Consider the following 16,804-nt stretch of genomic DNA (forward strand, 5'->3'; position numbering starts at 1 on the left):
CACCAGGCATTTAGTCATATTTCAAAATAATTTATTCAGGCCAAACATAAAATAATTGGAATATAAACTTAAAAAAATACATAATGTACAAACTATTTACATACAGAGACAGCAATAAAAAGGACCTCGCTTGGAACGTGGAAGAGCCTCAGGGAACAAAATGTAGGAGAAGAGGAAGGAGGGCATTCTGCGTTTCCTGCAGAGCCTGCTGCCTCATTTTTTTTAAAGCCTACTGTGGGCTGTGGGGGTCCAATTGTTCCAAATTTAGCACAACGGTGCTGTTTTCCATCGCCAATTTGTACATTTGAAATGTTATCATTTCTTTAGCATGAGGCGGCATGCTCTGCAGAAAAGGCAGAAGGCTGAGGAGGAAGTGTTCGTCGGCAGACTGTGGTGGTAGTGGTGGTGGTGGAGGACGCCTCATGAGCTCAAGCAGCGCCTGCTCCACCTCCGACGGACCATCACGGGGACGCCGGGTGCCTCTCCTCCTCTGTTGGCCTGTGAAATCAAAAATACAACACAAAGTGCAATGAGAAGACAGAAAGATGATAATTGAAATAACAAAATTGTCTAGATATTGGGAGTGAGTGACATACATAGCCAGTGCTTAAATACAAGTGTGAAATTGTTTTGAACTTGCTTTAACATATTTTACATAATTAAAGTTATACTTCAGACATATAAACATTAGGAAGATAAACATGTAAAGGAACAGTAGTTAAAAAGTATGTATGCAGATGATTGGTGGCATACATTGCAATAGAATTGAGTCTGCATTTACAAATACAATGATTATTAGTAAAGGGACTAATTCACAAATTGTTTGGACTTTATGTGAATGTTAAAGCTATGAGTGGATACTGTACTGGTGTTTTCTGCACGTAACATGTTCAGATATTGTTTGTACTATTGCCTTCACACACCTGTGGGTGCAGCAGCAAGGGGTGAAGGACCAGGGACTGGGGAGACAGGAGAAGCGGCAGGGGATCTAGGATCCGCCTCTTCATTATCTGTAGGCTCTGTCAAGACAATACTATATGTTAATACAACACGTTGGTAACAATAGTCATAGAGAGATTACATTATACTCTTCATCTGTACACAATGACTTGGCTTGTGTAAATTGGCTTAATTGGAAAACTCACCTGTTTCTGTATCCCCTGCTTCCGCCTCTCCCTCTCCCTGGTCCCTGGGGTGGTTATACTCCATGACCTGGGCCTCGACCCCCACCATGTTACTGGTGGTCTCCCGTGGGGTGACGAAGGGCTCGAGAAATCCCAGGATCTGTGAGTACTTCCACTTCGTCACTGATCCTGCTGCTGACCCACTCCTCTTCTCCAACTCCTTCCTCTTCTCCTTCAGGTACGTGTCTCTGAGGCTTTTCCATTTTTTCCTGCACACGTCCTCTGAATAAACACATTATCTTGTTAGCGAAAAGTAGCTGTGGGGGGGGGGGGGGGTTGGATAGTTGTAAAAAAATGGCGGGAAGGACGCGCGAATGAGGCGAATTCGCGTCTTCCGCGCCGCGCTAAACGCCTCATTCGCGCCGCGAGACCTCCAGACGCGCATAAACGCGTCTGTACATTGACTTAACATTGAAATCATTCGCGCCAGACGCTCTATTCGCGTTTGGTGTGAACACAGCATAAAGAGTACACACACAGCACTCCATGTCCGGTCTCGTTCGCATATGCTTCTGTAAATGCTTACCTCAAGGACTCCTCATTCCATACTTACCTGTCTCCAGCGTGTCTCCTTCCCTCTGTGTGCCTCGTCTTCTGTGTGGGTGTGCTCCAGTCAGCTCCAGTCACCTCCAGCGATCTCCAAGCTCCAGCGTGTACATATCTGAAAGGAAAAGGACAGTAACTATCTCCATCATTATCATCAAATCATCCATTCACTCTACTCTGCTTACCTGTTTCATGCTCTATGCTCTACTGGTGTCAATAAACGCAAGTTACCTGTTTACATCTGTGTCTGCCTCCTGTGTACCGTAACACTATTGCGTTACTTAAAAAAAAATAAAAAAATAAAAAAAAGTCAATTAACTTGGATGCCCCCCAATATTAAATCTAAAAATCTAAAAATAAATTATTATTTGTTTAAGTAGGCCTATGTTATGTTTTAAATTTATCTATTTGATTATGAAAAGTGAACAACATGAGTAAGATAGGATACATCATAAGATGCACAATATATCGGGAGAAATGGAGTGGGTCAGACATGATTTTGACCACTTCATTAGTTTTGTTTTGTAGAAAGCCTTTCTTTAAAGTGAATTTCGTTTTGTAAAAATTGTATCTTAATTTTAATCAATGTTTCATCAACCATTTGGCTGGATTTAATAAATAAGAAGCAAATATAACAGAAAATATAATCATGACATGGAGGTGCCAGCGTGATCACTTGCACGTGAACTGGAGCATATCTTACAGGCTAAATGAACAGAAACTCAGCGTATAGGCTACTTGCCTCACAGACATGAGAAATATATCTATAGAAAGCTTGAAATGTCTACTTTCAAATGAAATAATTCAAAATTAAAAGAAATAGGCTACTCTCTGATTATGTAATCCGAATGAAATATGCATTTTCTCTCTAAGCGCGTCCACTGAGATGATGAGAGTCAGCAATGTGAACTTCATCTTTCACATTCATAATCATTACTTGGATGAAAGCCGCTTCAGCAAGCTCAATTATAGTAACGTGGCATTTTTTTGTCAGTAACGGTAACACCGTTGTTACGGGGGAAAAGTAATTCACTTGATTACTCATTACTGAAAAAAGTAACACTGTTAGTAATGCCGTTTATTTATAACGCCGTTATTCCCATCACTGGTTCTCATTGATATTGTTCATTGAAGCTTACTGTATTATGTAGAACTAGAAGAGTATTGTGAGAAAGAGACTGAATGAGCGAGTTTATTACCTGCATTCAGATTTAGCATTATCCTTCAGGTCAGTCCTATGTTCATAATAAAAAATTTGTTTAAATGTCCGATGTATTATCTTGTCCTTTTAAGAGTTAACGGGTTTTCCTGTGACTGACAGCACTAGTCAAAGCATTTGTCAGTTGCGTCTTGTTCCGTGTTTACAACAATTCAGTCTTTTCAATGTAAAAGTCTTCGCTACTGACTGACACACTCGTAAAGATAGTCTTTGCCGCCATCTAATGACGTAATAATGTAACTTCTGTTGCTGTTCACGGTAAGGGACTATTTTTTCAGATGGAATGAAGGCTTTTAGTGATTTTACTTGCATTGATACATATTAGTTGCATTGATACATATTTTTGGCTTTAATATTTGTATTGTGTGGTAACCGTTTTATAAAAGCAATAAGGTACTCGAGGCTAGTGCGGTATCGTGAATAAGTCATGGCTGAAGGGTGTTGTTAGGAGTCCTTTATCCGTGACTTATTCGCGATACAGCACAGCCTCTTGTACCTTATTGCTTACATAAAATGCAATGCGTTTCAATGAAGGAACTCAACATTCCTTCGTTAATAGTTCTAAAGTGACGTTTTAGAATTAGTAATGGAGGCTTGGTCAAACTGTCAACTTGAGATTTGAATCCATTGCGGAAGGAAGTAGTTCTTCACAAGAGAGGGTTATAAAGACACTCCGTTGTTATTTCTTATTTATTTACACACTTGTGCCATCAAACTGTTGTATAAATGCAATATCGCATGGCTACGGGTGTGATATTGTTCCTTTATATATATCCTGACAACTAGCAATGGAGTATTGTCCTCTTTAGAGAACATTATATTTTAGTGAATTTCCAGATTACATGTCACAGATTTAAGTTTGGATGTCCTGTAAAGACCTCTCCCTCTCGTTGGTCTTTAAAAATGGCTGACATTAATTTAGTGATCCAATTTAACACTCTTATGAAAATATATTTTATTATCATTTATTTCTGACTAATTTTCATTTCAATTTTCATTTAATTGTCAATATTCCTATGAAATATTATGGGATATTATTATGAAAATTTTGCCAATTACTCCCATTATTACACTTCTTTTTTCATTGTGTTGCTCCAAGAAAACATTAATATGCAAATTACATATGTGTAGATACGTTGTATATGATGAAAAAATGGAAAAAAAAAATATGGCGATTGCATAAAGCAAAATCCAAATCATTCTATTTTTCATAACATAGTTGAGAATCATCTTTATATAAAGTTTGGTATAAAAAAAAATCCTAACACCTAAAAATTGATTGGTGATTTATATATATATTAGGGGTGTAACGGTACACAAAACTCACAGTTCTGTACGTACCTCAGTTTTGAAGTCACGGTTCGGTGCAGCAGATGGGAACAAAAATAAACATAAAATTGCTTCTTTTTTCTTTTATTAAACAGTGGTTTACTGAACAAATTGTGTTTCTGTCTTTAAATATATTAAATTAAATTAAATTATAACGAAGTTGGATAAAAAATCTCTGCTAATGCTATCAACTATGTAAGGAGCCCTTAACTTGAAGATTATGCTACTATAATATTAAAGGTTATAATATAATATTAAACTGTGCTCAAACTATTAGACTAAATTCAATCTCTAATTGATTTTTAATTATAACACTCAAATAACAAATTGTATGCAAACATGTAAGCTGCACATAAGGCAGTTTTTGCATTAACTTCTAAATCTAATTATGAAATTGTTTTACTCCAATTCGTTGTTGAAATATAATCATTTATACACAGCGGCTGTCATTTTCACGATAGATTTATTTAAACATACATTAAATAATCAAGACATCACTAACATATTAAGTAAAATATAATGAATATATAGGCTAATACAGTGCATATATTAAGTGAAAGTTCATTTCTCTGGCGAACTAAGCTGTGGACACAAAATGGCTTTTCTGAGGTAAATGCTACATGACATATTACAAGCTGTTTTATTGACTTCTTTCTGCTGTTGAAACACTGAGCGATTACATGAGATATGACCGTTTCAGTAAGTTCTACTGTATCTTTCAACATACCTTTAGCTGTTCATTCATGTTTATTCTGTAACGAGCATTAACGAGGAAGAGATGATCGTGTTCACTCGAGCTCCGCGCTGCCAGATGAACTGTCACGCCACATCAAAGTGCATCAAAATGGCATTTTCTGAACATTTTGTGATTTTGTGGACAGAATTTGAAGGATGACACCGTTTCTTATGAAAATTTTGCCAATTATTACTCCCATTATTACATTTTCATTATGTGTTGCTCTGAGAACACATTAACATGCAAATTACATTCGTGTAGATACATTGTATATAATGAAACATTAAAAAATATTATGGCCATTTTACACACATATTGCATAAAGCAAAATCCAAATCATTCTGTTCCCTTTCGAAAGGGAACTCAACATTGCGTTTGACATGCTATGGGGAACATCATCATGTGAACCGGTGTCTGAAAGCAATTATCAAATCTCACCAATCCTATTGGCCAACGACAGCCTATGACGCCATTAAAGACACGACCCGGAAGTATAAAGGAGCGCCTAGAGAAGCAGTCAGTATCTTATCGTCTTCAGGGACTGCTTTGTTTGAACTGTGATTCTTCAAATCTGGTAGGAAAACAATATGTCTAAGAAAAGTTTCAGGAAGTGTGTGGATATGTTTCCTAGGTTTTTGACATCCGATGACACACAATCTGTGCGTTTTCTGTTTGGGAGAAGAGCATGCACGGACAATGCTTGAGGGCACTGTCTGTGCAAACTGTGAGCGTCTGCCTTTTAGGATGCTGCACTCTCGTTTGGCCCTCTTCTCGAGGGAAGAGGGGTTGGCATCTGTGCCTGGTGGTTCTGGTCCCGCCCGTGCTGAGGCAAAGTGGCAGCTGAAATCATGGGGCTCTCAGATGGAGCTGGCTGAGGAGTTTGAGAGAGGTGTAAATCTCTCTCAACCCCCAGCAGCTGATGAGGGTGAGCTGCTGGATGATGATGATGATGTCCTCTCATTGACATCATCAGATCCAGCAGCGAGTGCTCTTCTGGTGTTAAGCCCAAGAGAGCAGGAGGTGGCTGTTGAAGAGGAAGAAGGCGAGCCTTCTGAAACTTCAAAGCCCCCCTGCCCCGCATATGCGGAGCTGCTCTAGGTTATGGAGCGCACTTCTGGTAGGCTGCAGCTGCCATGGGAGCGTGTAAAGAAAGGGACCGCACGCGGACGGCTCGATGAACGGTTCCTTTCCGACCATATTCCGGCAGGCCCTGTGAGCCTTCCATTCCTTCCTGATCTACACGTGGGGATCGAAAAGGCATTGAAGAACCCGTACTCAGCTAGTATTCACCGACATCAGCGAGCTAATTTCGCTAATGTTAAGGGAATGAGCCAGCATGGGTATGTGTCGATGCCCCCTATTGACGAGACATTTTCTAACTATCTCGTCACAGGGCGGGCGCCAACATTAAAAGCTTCGGTCCTGCCTTTGAAGCCCCTTAAGATGACATCTCGCTTGAATGGCAGGGCATACACAGCAGCGGGTCAGGCTGGTGCTGCCTTACACACGATGGCAGTGTTACAGACTTACCAGGCTGATCTGTGCTGCACCACAGATATTACTCTCCAGGCCACTAAACAGACTGCTGCCTCAGTGGGAAGATCGATGGCAGCAATGGTGGCCATGGAGAGGCATCTGTGGTTGAACATGGCCGACATCGGGGAGAAAGAAAAGGGCTTTCTCTTCGATGCACCAGTTTCGCCCTCTGAACTTTTTGGCACCTCCGTCGAGGTGGTGATGGGAAAGTTCAGAGAGGCGAAGGCACGCTCAGCAGTGTTTAAAACCTGCATACCGCTCAGATCCGATTCTGGGCCCAGACAGACAGGAGGTCCAGTGTCGCCTCTCGGGCACCTCCTCCTCAGTGATTGATTTCCTCTCCATGAGGGTAGTTACAACTGTCCTCTCCTTTCTTCTTCCACCTCCTGAGTAATGATACATTTTTAACCCAGGCACTTCTTACAATCAGGCCAAGGGCTGGGCCCATGATGATGAATTTTCTGATGGCTCGCCTTCTGGCTTGATAGTGAAGGGGCACTTTCAGGCTTGAAAGAACCATAGATTCCATCCTTCTATGATGATAAGTCACCGTTCTTTGAGCCGCAGGGAGTGAGCTTGGTCTATATTTATATATTAAAATATACTGACCTTAGTTTTCCTGTATAGTTTTTCCTGAGTGTGTGAAAAAGGAAATATAAGGGCATTAGGGCCCCGAAGTTCCCATTAGGTTGGTTATCTTTGTGTTGGCTATATGGCCACCTTTACAGCCACCATATGGTAGAGTAGCTATTCTCCTCTGGTCACAAGCTAGAGTTTGTATTCGAGATTGGCACTATTTACTTCAGATAGATCTATGTTAAGCGTCAGCCTTCAGGGCAGCCTGACATTGTTTGGCTTGGGTTGAGCATCGCTCCTCTGAGCTCTTGTTTTATGAGTTTATTTTCAGAGTTGCCTCCTCTTTATTGAGAATTGAGGCGGAGTTTAAGACCCAGGCAGATCTATGCTTATGTGTGGCCCTATAGGCCCACAGCTATAGCTGGCCTAGGCTAGAACTAGGGTTTAGGTGATATACTGAAGCATTTAACCCTTTTATTACTACTCCTGTCAGGAGAGTGTAGTTTTCCTAGTTCTGGCCTCCTCTTATCAGAGTTGTCAGGCCAAGGCCCGTTACCCCTTTGGTGTAGGTGCAAGATACACAGCAGCTAAGGTAGCAGACTATTGCCAAGTCTACCTGGTGCCGTTGTCTCAGGTGGTAGGCCCCTTATCACTGTATGAATAAGAAAATGCTAGTGTTGCTGTGGCCCCACTTTTCTAGCGCTTTTCATTCTATACTTTTAGTCTTTTCCCCTGAACCCCTTGAATTAAGATTCAAGCTTGAGTGAAACAGTGTTAGCTTTCTTTAAGCTCCTGTTCCCTAGGGTTCAGTACAGATGTCTCGGTCTTTGGTGAAAAGCGCCCACCCTTGAAATTCACAATTTCAGTGTAGTATGAATGGAAAGGGAAGCATTCCCCTGTTTCTCAGGGTTGTTAACTCTCTGGAGTCGGTTAACGCGCCGCCGCGTTTTGCAGGATTTTTTTCACATTGCAGCAAAACAGACTTAAAATACTCCATCATTTCTTGTCATAAGTAATATATCAATTGAAACTATAGAATGTCTTCTTTTATTTGTGTACACTCAGAGTAAAAACACAATGTTGTGCTTTCTGTAAAATAAAGAAAACTAACATGAAGCGTGATCTCTCGTCTCCCTCTGAACGAAGTCCAATCTGATAGGTCTTATTTTCTCAGGTCTTATTTTGAGGTCAAAGTTGCTACTTTGAGAGCTCAAATTCAGGTTTCTAACATCAAACCCTTGATAACTGCTGCTCCACCTTACAGCTGGTCAATATTTGCTCCAGTTTCCCTGGAAACAGTCAAAGAGATTGCAGCTAAGTTAAAACCATCTCCTTCTCCTTATGACATTATTCACCCCCGATATTTTAGGTTAATACTTGATACAGTAGGTCCAGAGCTGGTCTCATTTTTAAATAAATGCTTGAAATCTGGAGAAATCCCAAATATTCTAAAAACAGCTACGATAACACCTATTTTAAAAAAAACCTAACCTTGAGTCTTCTATTCTATCAAATTACCATCCAATTTCTGTGTTGCCTTTTCTGTCTAAACTACTGGAAAAGATTGTGCTTAGTCAGCTCCAGTCTTATATAGATGATAATCATATATATGAGATCTTTCAATCGGGCTTCAAAGCACTACATAGTACTGAGACAGCTTTGGTAAAAGTTCTTAATGATATTCTAATGGCTACAGACTTGGGTGATTCTGTGATTTTGGTTATGTTAGATTTATCTTCAGCTTTTGATATTATAGATCATGAAACTCTCCTTTCTCGGCTAGAACATTATGTGGGTTTAGGTGGTGAAGTCCTACATTGGTTTAAATCTTTTTTTACAAATCGCAGTTTCTCTGTTAAAATTGGTAGTTTCACTTCTTCTCCGGGGCATTTGACTTGTGGAGTTCCTCAGGGCTCGATTTTATCTCCTATGCTCTTTTCCTTATACCTTCTTCCTTTAGGCTCTATTTTTAGGAAGTATGATGTATCTTTTCATTGTTATGCAGATGATCTGCAAATTTACCTGCCTGTGTCTAAGAAAAACCCTTGTGTTTTAAACACCCTGCACACTTGTTTAAATGAGATCAAATCATGGCTTTCCTCAAATTTCCTCTTTTTAAATTCTGATAAAACAGAAATCATTGTTTTTGGCCCCCCCAACGCCAAAGCACACCACCACCTTGACCTTCAGTCACTTTGCTCTACTACAGCTTCCCATGTTAGAAATCTTGGGGTTATATTCGATACTAATCTGTCATTTGATAAACAAATTAACTCAGTTGTTGGTTCTACTTTCTTTCATCTCCGTCTACTTTCAAAAATCAAACCATTTCTTTCTGAGCGTCCCCTAGAAACTGACATCCATGCCTTTATTACGTCGCGGCTGGATTATTGTAACTCCTTATATTATGGTATCACAAAGTCTCAAATCTCCCGGCTTCAGTTAGTACAAAATGCGGCAGCTAAATTTTTAAAGGGCTGTAAAAAATTTGATCATGTTACACCTCTGTTAAGATCATTACATTGGCTGCCTATAGAGTTCCGTATTGAGTTTAAAATTCTGTTACTTGTGTACAAATCTTTACATAATCTTGCTCCCCCATACTTATCTACTCAATTTTATCGGTATAGCTCAAATAGGAGCCTTCGATCAAATGATCAACTTCTTCTTCAGATTCCAAAAGCCCGCTTAAAGACAAGAGGAAATCGTGCTTTGGCTGTAGCCGGCCCCACCCTCTGGAATAAGTTACCCCTTGCAATTAAATTGACCGATGATGAATCTGATGAATTTGTGGCCTGAAGGTGCACAGAGCGCCCTCCGGCTGCAAGTATGAATTGAAAACACAGTATCCAGCACTCATAGTGATGACAATAAATATTGAATAAATATTACTCTGTATAGAAAACTGACATAAACATATAAGAATCCATCAATATTTATCCAAATGTGCATGCTTTTAAGCTAAAAGCCTATATGAAATGCCATAGAGGTAACATAATTGTTCAGACACTTTGCATCACAGAAATACAATATATTTTTAACGTATATAATAGAATACCATTATTTTAAATTGTAATAAAAAAAAAATTGTTTTCACAGTATTGCCGTTTATGAGCTGAGACATGATTACAGAGGGTTTTTTCACAGCCTACCCGACTGAAAGGCCTCATTAATATGCAAGTCATTACAGGTCATTATTATGTGAATCTTTTGTCTTCTAAGGTGTAAATGACCCATTATCCATGATGATTCACGCCTCCACGCATACTGTGTTTCTTGACAAAAAGTGTCTTACAAAAACTAAATCAATATATTGCTTTATATGAAGGAGTAGGCAGCATAATCATTCTGAAGCAAAAACTCTAGTCTACAACCTCCAATACCCAGAAGTCTTGTGAACACAGATTTAACCCTCAGGGGTCTGAGGCTGATTTGGGGCTTGGAGAACATGCCCTGACATTTGTGCTTTTTTCAGTTGTTCATAAACATATTAATGGAAAAAGTGTCATTACACTGTATTCAGCACAAACTAGGCTACAATAATATGTAAGGAACATGTATGTACATGTTTGTATTTTTGAAGGAATAACGTTTATGCGTGGTTATTGAAAAAACAAAAAACTTAAGTCACTGAAATAAAGCCAAAAAAATAATATTAAATCTGTGTTCACAAGACTTCTGGGTATTGGAGGTTGTAGACTAGAGTTTTTGCTTCAAAATTATGTAAAAATTATCATTCCTACTCCTTCATATAAAACAATAGAGAGATCTAAATTTTCTAAAACATCTTTGGTCAAGAAACACAGTATGCGTGGATGCTTGAATAATCATGAATAATGGATGATTCTCACCTGAGAAGACAAAAGAATCAGATAAAGAGCTCTAATGACCTGCAAACTCATCATAATGTAAATCAAACATACAGAAAAAACAGCAATACTGTGAAATATTATTACAATTTAAAATAATGGTATTCTATTATTAAAATATAATGCATTTCTGTGATACAAAGTGTCTGAACAGTTATGTTACCTCTATGGCATTTCATATAGGCTTTTAGCTTAAAAGCATGCACATTTGGAGAAATATTGATGGATTCTCATGTTTATGTCAATTTTCTATACAGAGGAGTATTTATTCATTATTTATTGTTATCACTATGAACGATGGATACTGTTTTTACAATTCATACTCGCAGCCGGAGGGCGCTCTGTGCACTTTTAGTCCACAAATGCCAATGCTAAAGAAGAATAGGCAATCCAGGAAATAACTGAACTAACAGAGGCCAGAGATCGCTAACTATGGCTATTCAATAGAATAGCGCTCGCTCCGTGGGCGTGGCCGCATTAGCGGATAATGAGCTGAATCACGGACTTCTGACATGGCTCTCTTTTCATACAGATTACATAAACACAGAAGGTTTGTTTTCGATTTGACTTACACGATTTAAAACCTGACATTTCAACGTTTCTTTAGACATAAGTCTAATTTTTTTGTCATTAGTATTCACTAAGTTACAGTTCATTTTCTGAGAACTATCAGATTGGACTTTGTTCAGAGGGAGACGAGAGATCACGCATCATGTTAGTTTTCTTTATTTTACAAAAAGCAGAAAATAGCTCACAAAATAGCTCTTAATTGTATGTGCAACATTGACAGAGTATTTTGAGTCTCTTTCACACTGGTTAGAAAAAAACTGCGGTGATCACGCCGGCGTGACCGCCGACCCAAGGGAGTTAATATACTTTTTTTGGCTTTATTTCAGTGACTTAAGTTTTTTGTTTTTTTCAATAACCACGCATAAACATTATTCCTTCAAAAATACAAACATGTACATACACTCTTAAAAATAAAGGTTCTTAAATGGTTCTTTGGCAGGGTATATGGTTCCATGAAGAATCTTTACTATCCAAAGAACCTTTCCATTGCACAAAAGGTTCTTTGTAGTACAGAAAGGTTCTTTAGACTATAAAATGGTTCTTCACACTCAAGAGTCTCATGTTGTGTGTGTGTGTATATATATATATATATGCTATATAACATTATTATTATTATTATTATTATTATTATTCAGGAAAGTGAAAAATATAAATAATGCAATATAAAGGCTCACTGAAAATCTTTGAAAATATAGTTATGTGACTTTGAAGGCGGTGTTCATTAATTTATTATTTAACAAAAAGCAAAGTTTAGTAAAAAAATTCTGCAGTAATGTTTTAAAATTTGTTTTAAACCCTTTGTAAAGGGTTTGCCTTGCCTAAATGAATAGTTCGTAGAACTACAAAATGAGTTTCAAATTTGCGATTGAATAATAATGTAATATAATGCAATATAATTTAATGACATTTTAAATTGTTTATGTAGTGTTTTAATTCAAGATGCTTATTTAAGTGCTGCGTGACGTGTTTATAACGGGCGTGCACTGCTGCGCGCTGAGTTGCCATGGAAACGGGCCAGCAACACCAACTGACAAGTTTAAGAACTCCGTCTTTCACTGATATTTTCACTGCTTTCAGGTGAGTTTAACCCCTAAAATCACACGAGAAATACACACAACTGTTGTTGTCACTTTCTTACATGTAATTGACACGCTTCTGTTGAATATTTACTTCATAGAAATGGTTCCGGAGTCTTCGAAAAAGTCCGTTAGCATCTCAACCGTTTTCCGAAGGGGTAACTTATGCTAAACTCATATTTATGAAAGTTTGGGCTTTTAACCACATCTTTATGTGTAGGTGAGCGGTTTCGATAGCTTTGTAAAGGGTTTGCCGGCGGTTTGCCAATGGTTTATTTGAAGTTGGCTAATTATTTATTTATTTAACCTAAAATATACACTGTAACGTAGCCTGTTAATCGGTGACGTCACTTAATACACGCAGCGTGAAAATTTGCTGCAAACTATTGATGACAGATGAGAAAGCTCATTAAATAACTTCATAGTATTTTTTTTTTTCTCACAACATATTTGCTTATGACCATGCATCTGTTATATTACAGTTTAGGAAGGCTTTGGCATCCAAAAATGAGTGATACTACTATGAGCAATGTTAAATAAGTAAATTTAAAAACATATATAAATAGGTTTTCTTTTAACAAACCTACCTGGCACTGCATGCTAAATATTATATGACAAATTGCATGTTATGTTTCTAGATTCTTCCATGCTGATGGCCGTGCAGCAGAATTGGAGCGGAACTCAATCATACACTAATGTTCAAAAGTTTGAGGTTGGTGCAATTTATTTTGTTTTTTTTTAAAAAGAAAGTCTCACCACTGCTGCATTTATTTGATTAAAAATACAGTAAGAATAGAAATATTGTAAAATATTATCACAATTTTAAAAATACCCGTTTTCTATGTGAATATATTTTAAACTGTAATGTATTGTAATGTATTATGTGATGCACACATTTAATGACTAGCTAAAACATTCTAAGACTGAGCTCAACACACAGCGATTGTTTCCTTCGACTGAAGCAGATTAGCATACTTACACATGGAAATTGAACACCGATTGTAATTGCAGACTGAACGCAACTGGCTCTGACTGGACGTGTTTGAGCATGATCAGGCATAAGTATCAATTTACATTCATAATCGGCCTTACAATCATTAAGTGTGTGCACGGCTTTAGTTGACTGGTAATGATAATCTTTGCAGGAGTGACGGTGATGACCAGGAACTGGGATGAAGCAGATGACAGATGACGGAAGACAGATGACAAGAATCCACAAAGGCAGGTAGGTACACAGGTTGGTATCGTGAAGGAGTCTGTTCGTGTACGTAGAGATGAGACCAGACAAAGAAGTGCAGGTTGTGAATGTGATTATGGTGTGCATTGATGAGGGGGTGCTGGTGCGGTGAATCAGAATTCCGGGGAGAGTGAACAAGTGGGCTGAGCGTGCTGATCTGGTTACGATGGGTTGATTGTGGTCTGAGATGGCTGCGACTCCACCCCTCCTCCACGGGCGGCTCCTGACGGCCGGATGGTACGACGACGGGGCCTACCTCGACCCCTAGGAGCTGGCGATCTAGGTGTTTGGTGTGAAGAACAGCTGGATCCAGAATGTCATCACGGGCAATCCATGAGTGATCCTCAGGGCCATAGTCCTCCCAGTCAATGAGGTATTCAAGTCTCTGGCCCCTCTGTCATGAGTCGAGGGCGGCCCTGACCCGGTAGAAAACTTTCTCGTCTGCGAGCTCGGGAAGAGGAGGTACCTTATCACCACCAGATTGTGTGAAGGGAGACAACAAAGGTTCAGAGTGAGGTTTTAGGAGTGACACATGGAATGATGGTGAAATGCGGTAGTGTGGTGGAAGATTGAGCCTGTAGGTGACCTCGTTGATCTGCCTCTGCACAGTGAACGGACCTATGTAACAGGGACTCAGCTTACGGCAGGGCAGGCGGAGACGGATGTCCCATGTCAAGAGCCACACCTTCTGACCTGGTTGGTAGCAAGGGGTCTGTGTTCTTCGTGTGTCAGCCTGCCTCTTGTGTCTCTGCACTGCCTGTTGGAGATGCACGTGAGCCGAGTCCCACACCCTCTCGCTCTGCTGGAACCAGTGGTTGACAGTTGGAACCTCCAAGGGCCCACCAGACCAGGGGAATAAGGGAGGCTGGTATCCAAGGATGCACTGGAATGGGGTGAGCCGGTGGTGGATTGCCTGAGGGAGTTCTGGCCGTACTCCGCCCAGGAGAGGAATTGGCTCCAGCTATCCTGGTTCTGGTGGCAGTAGGACCTCAGGTACCTCCCGATCTCCTGGATCTTCTGCTCAGTCTGCCCGTTAGTTTGCGGGAGGTAACCAGAGGAGAGGCTCAAAGAAACTCCCAGGAGTTTGAAGAATGCTTGCCATACCCGTGAGATGAATTGGGGGACCGCAATCTGATACAATGTCCTCTGGTAGGCCGAAGTGGAAGAACACATTTTGGACTTCTGCAGCTTCAAATGCAGTAGGTAGACCTTTCAGAGGGATGAGTTTATAAGCCTTGGAGAAGCAATCAGCGATGAAGAACACAGGTATTGTTATCAGATGGTGGAAGGTCGGTCATGAAGTCAATTCCCAGGTGTGACCATGGACGATGTGGAATAGGCAGATAAACCAGCTTCCCCTCTGGCGGTTTGCAGGGAGTGTTGGTAATAACAAAGACTGAGCATCCCCTGATGTATCAGGAGATATCTTGAGCCATGATGGGCCACCAGTAGCTGTGACGTAAGAGCGAGAGGGTATGTTGACTACCTGGGTGTCCAGAGCCTGGAGACGCGTGAGATGAGTCCATGAGGGATAGACGATTGGCTGGTGGTAGGTAGAGTAGCCCCTCAGGACCTCTCGGCAGAGCAGGATCGGAGTATGTAGCTTGGGTGATTTCTTCATTGATGGAGCATTGAATGGGACTGACGATCATGGCACAGAACTGGACGGGAATGCAGACTGGTGAGTATAACAGTTCAGATATGTATAGATGACTTAGCTGACTGGTAATGATAATGTCTCTTTGCATGAGTGACGGTGAAGACCGGGAACTGGGAAGCAGATGACAGACGACAAAGGACGGGAATCCACAATGGGAGGTAGGTATACAGGTTAGTATCGTAAAGGAGTCTGTTTGTGTACGCAGAGATGAGACCAGACAAAGAAGTCCAGGTTGTGAGTGTCTTTATGGTGTGCATTGATGAGGAGGTGCTGGTGCGGTGAATCAGAATTCCGGGGAGAGTGAACGAGTGGGTGGAGCGTGCTGATCTGGTGACGATGGGCTGATTGTGGTCTGAGATGGCTGTGACTCCGTGACAAAAAGTGGTTTGGAGAGTGAATGGATGAATGAATTTGCAAGATTGCACTTTGACTTGCATTGATTTTGTTTCTCTTCTTACTGCTGTTCAGTTTTTTCTTTTCTTTTTTTGTCATGTTGCATCATTATACTTGTGCTAAAACTATGAAAATTGAGAAACTAATTACATTTTCTTTTTCTTTCTTTTTTCTTTTTTTGTTACAGGATCCTACCCAGCCCCAATCATTTATCAGAAGGACTGTGAAAACGGGAACTGTTTAAACCACCAGTGGTGGTTTCCACAGGATAGTAGTGGATGAGAGGGGTACTGACATTAAAGGATTAGTTCACTTTCAAATTAAAATTTCCTGATAATTTACTCACCCCCATGTCATCCAAGATCTCCATGACCTTCTCTCTTCAGTTGAAAAGAAATTAAGGTTTTTGATGAAAACATTGCAGGATTTTTCTCCATATAGTGGACTTCAGTGGCCTCCAAAATTACAGTTTCATTGCAGCTTCAAAGCTTTCTACACGATCCCAGACGAGAAATAAGGGTCTTATCTAGAGAAAACATCACTTATTTTCTTAAGAAAAAATTAAAATTTTATGCATTTTAACCATAAATGCTCATCTTGAACTAGCTCTCTTCTTCTTCTCTATTAGAATTCCAGTAGTATAGACACTGCTAAGTGTATTACTGCCCTCCACAGGTCAAAGTTTGAATTAATTGTTATATACTTGCACTAGCATATTGTATATGACAATTTAGTTCAAACTTTGACCTGAGGAGGGCAGTAATACCCCAGAATTCTAATAGAGAAGATGAAGAGAACTAGTTCAAGATGAGCATTTAAGGTTAAAATGTATAAAAAATTTTTTTTTTTTTTTTTAATGAGCGATGGTTTCTC

The 16,804-nt window shown here is 39.8% G+C and overlaps 1 long non-coding RNA gene across 1 annotated transcript; it reads left to right on the forward strand.

The window, feature by feature from the left end:
* Positions 1 to 12,552: 12,552 nt before the first annotated feature.
* Positions 12,553 to 16,313, forward strand: LOC125251533. The gene is made up of 4 exons (XR_007181024.1): positions 12,553 to 12,642; positions 12,743 to 12,799; positions 13,280 to 13,353; positions 16,119 to 16,313. It is a non-coding gene; the product is annotated as an uncharacterized LOC125251533 (long non-coding RNA).
* Positions 16,314 to 16,804: the final 491 nt, after the last annotated feature.

This window comes from Megalobrama amblycephala, linkage group LG17, assembly GCF_018812025.1.
Source record: "Megalobrama amblycephala isolate DHTTF-2021 linkage group LG17, ASM1881202v1, whole genome shotgun sequence".
Lineage (NCBI taxonomy): Eukaryota > Metazoa > Chordata > Actinopteri > Cypriniformes > Xenocyprididae > Megalobrama > Megalobrama amblycephala.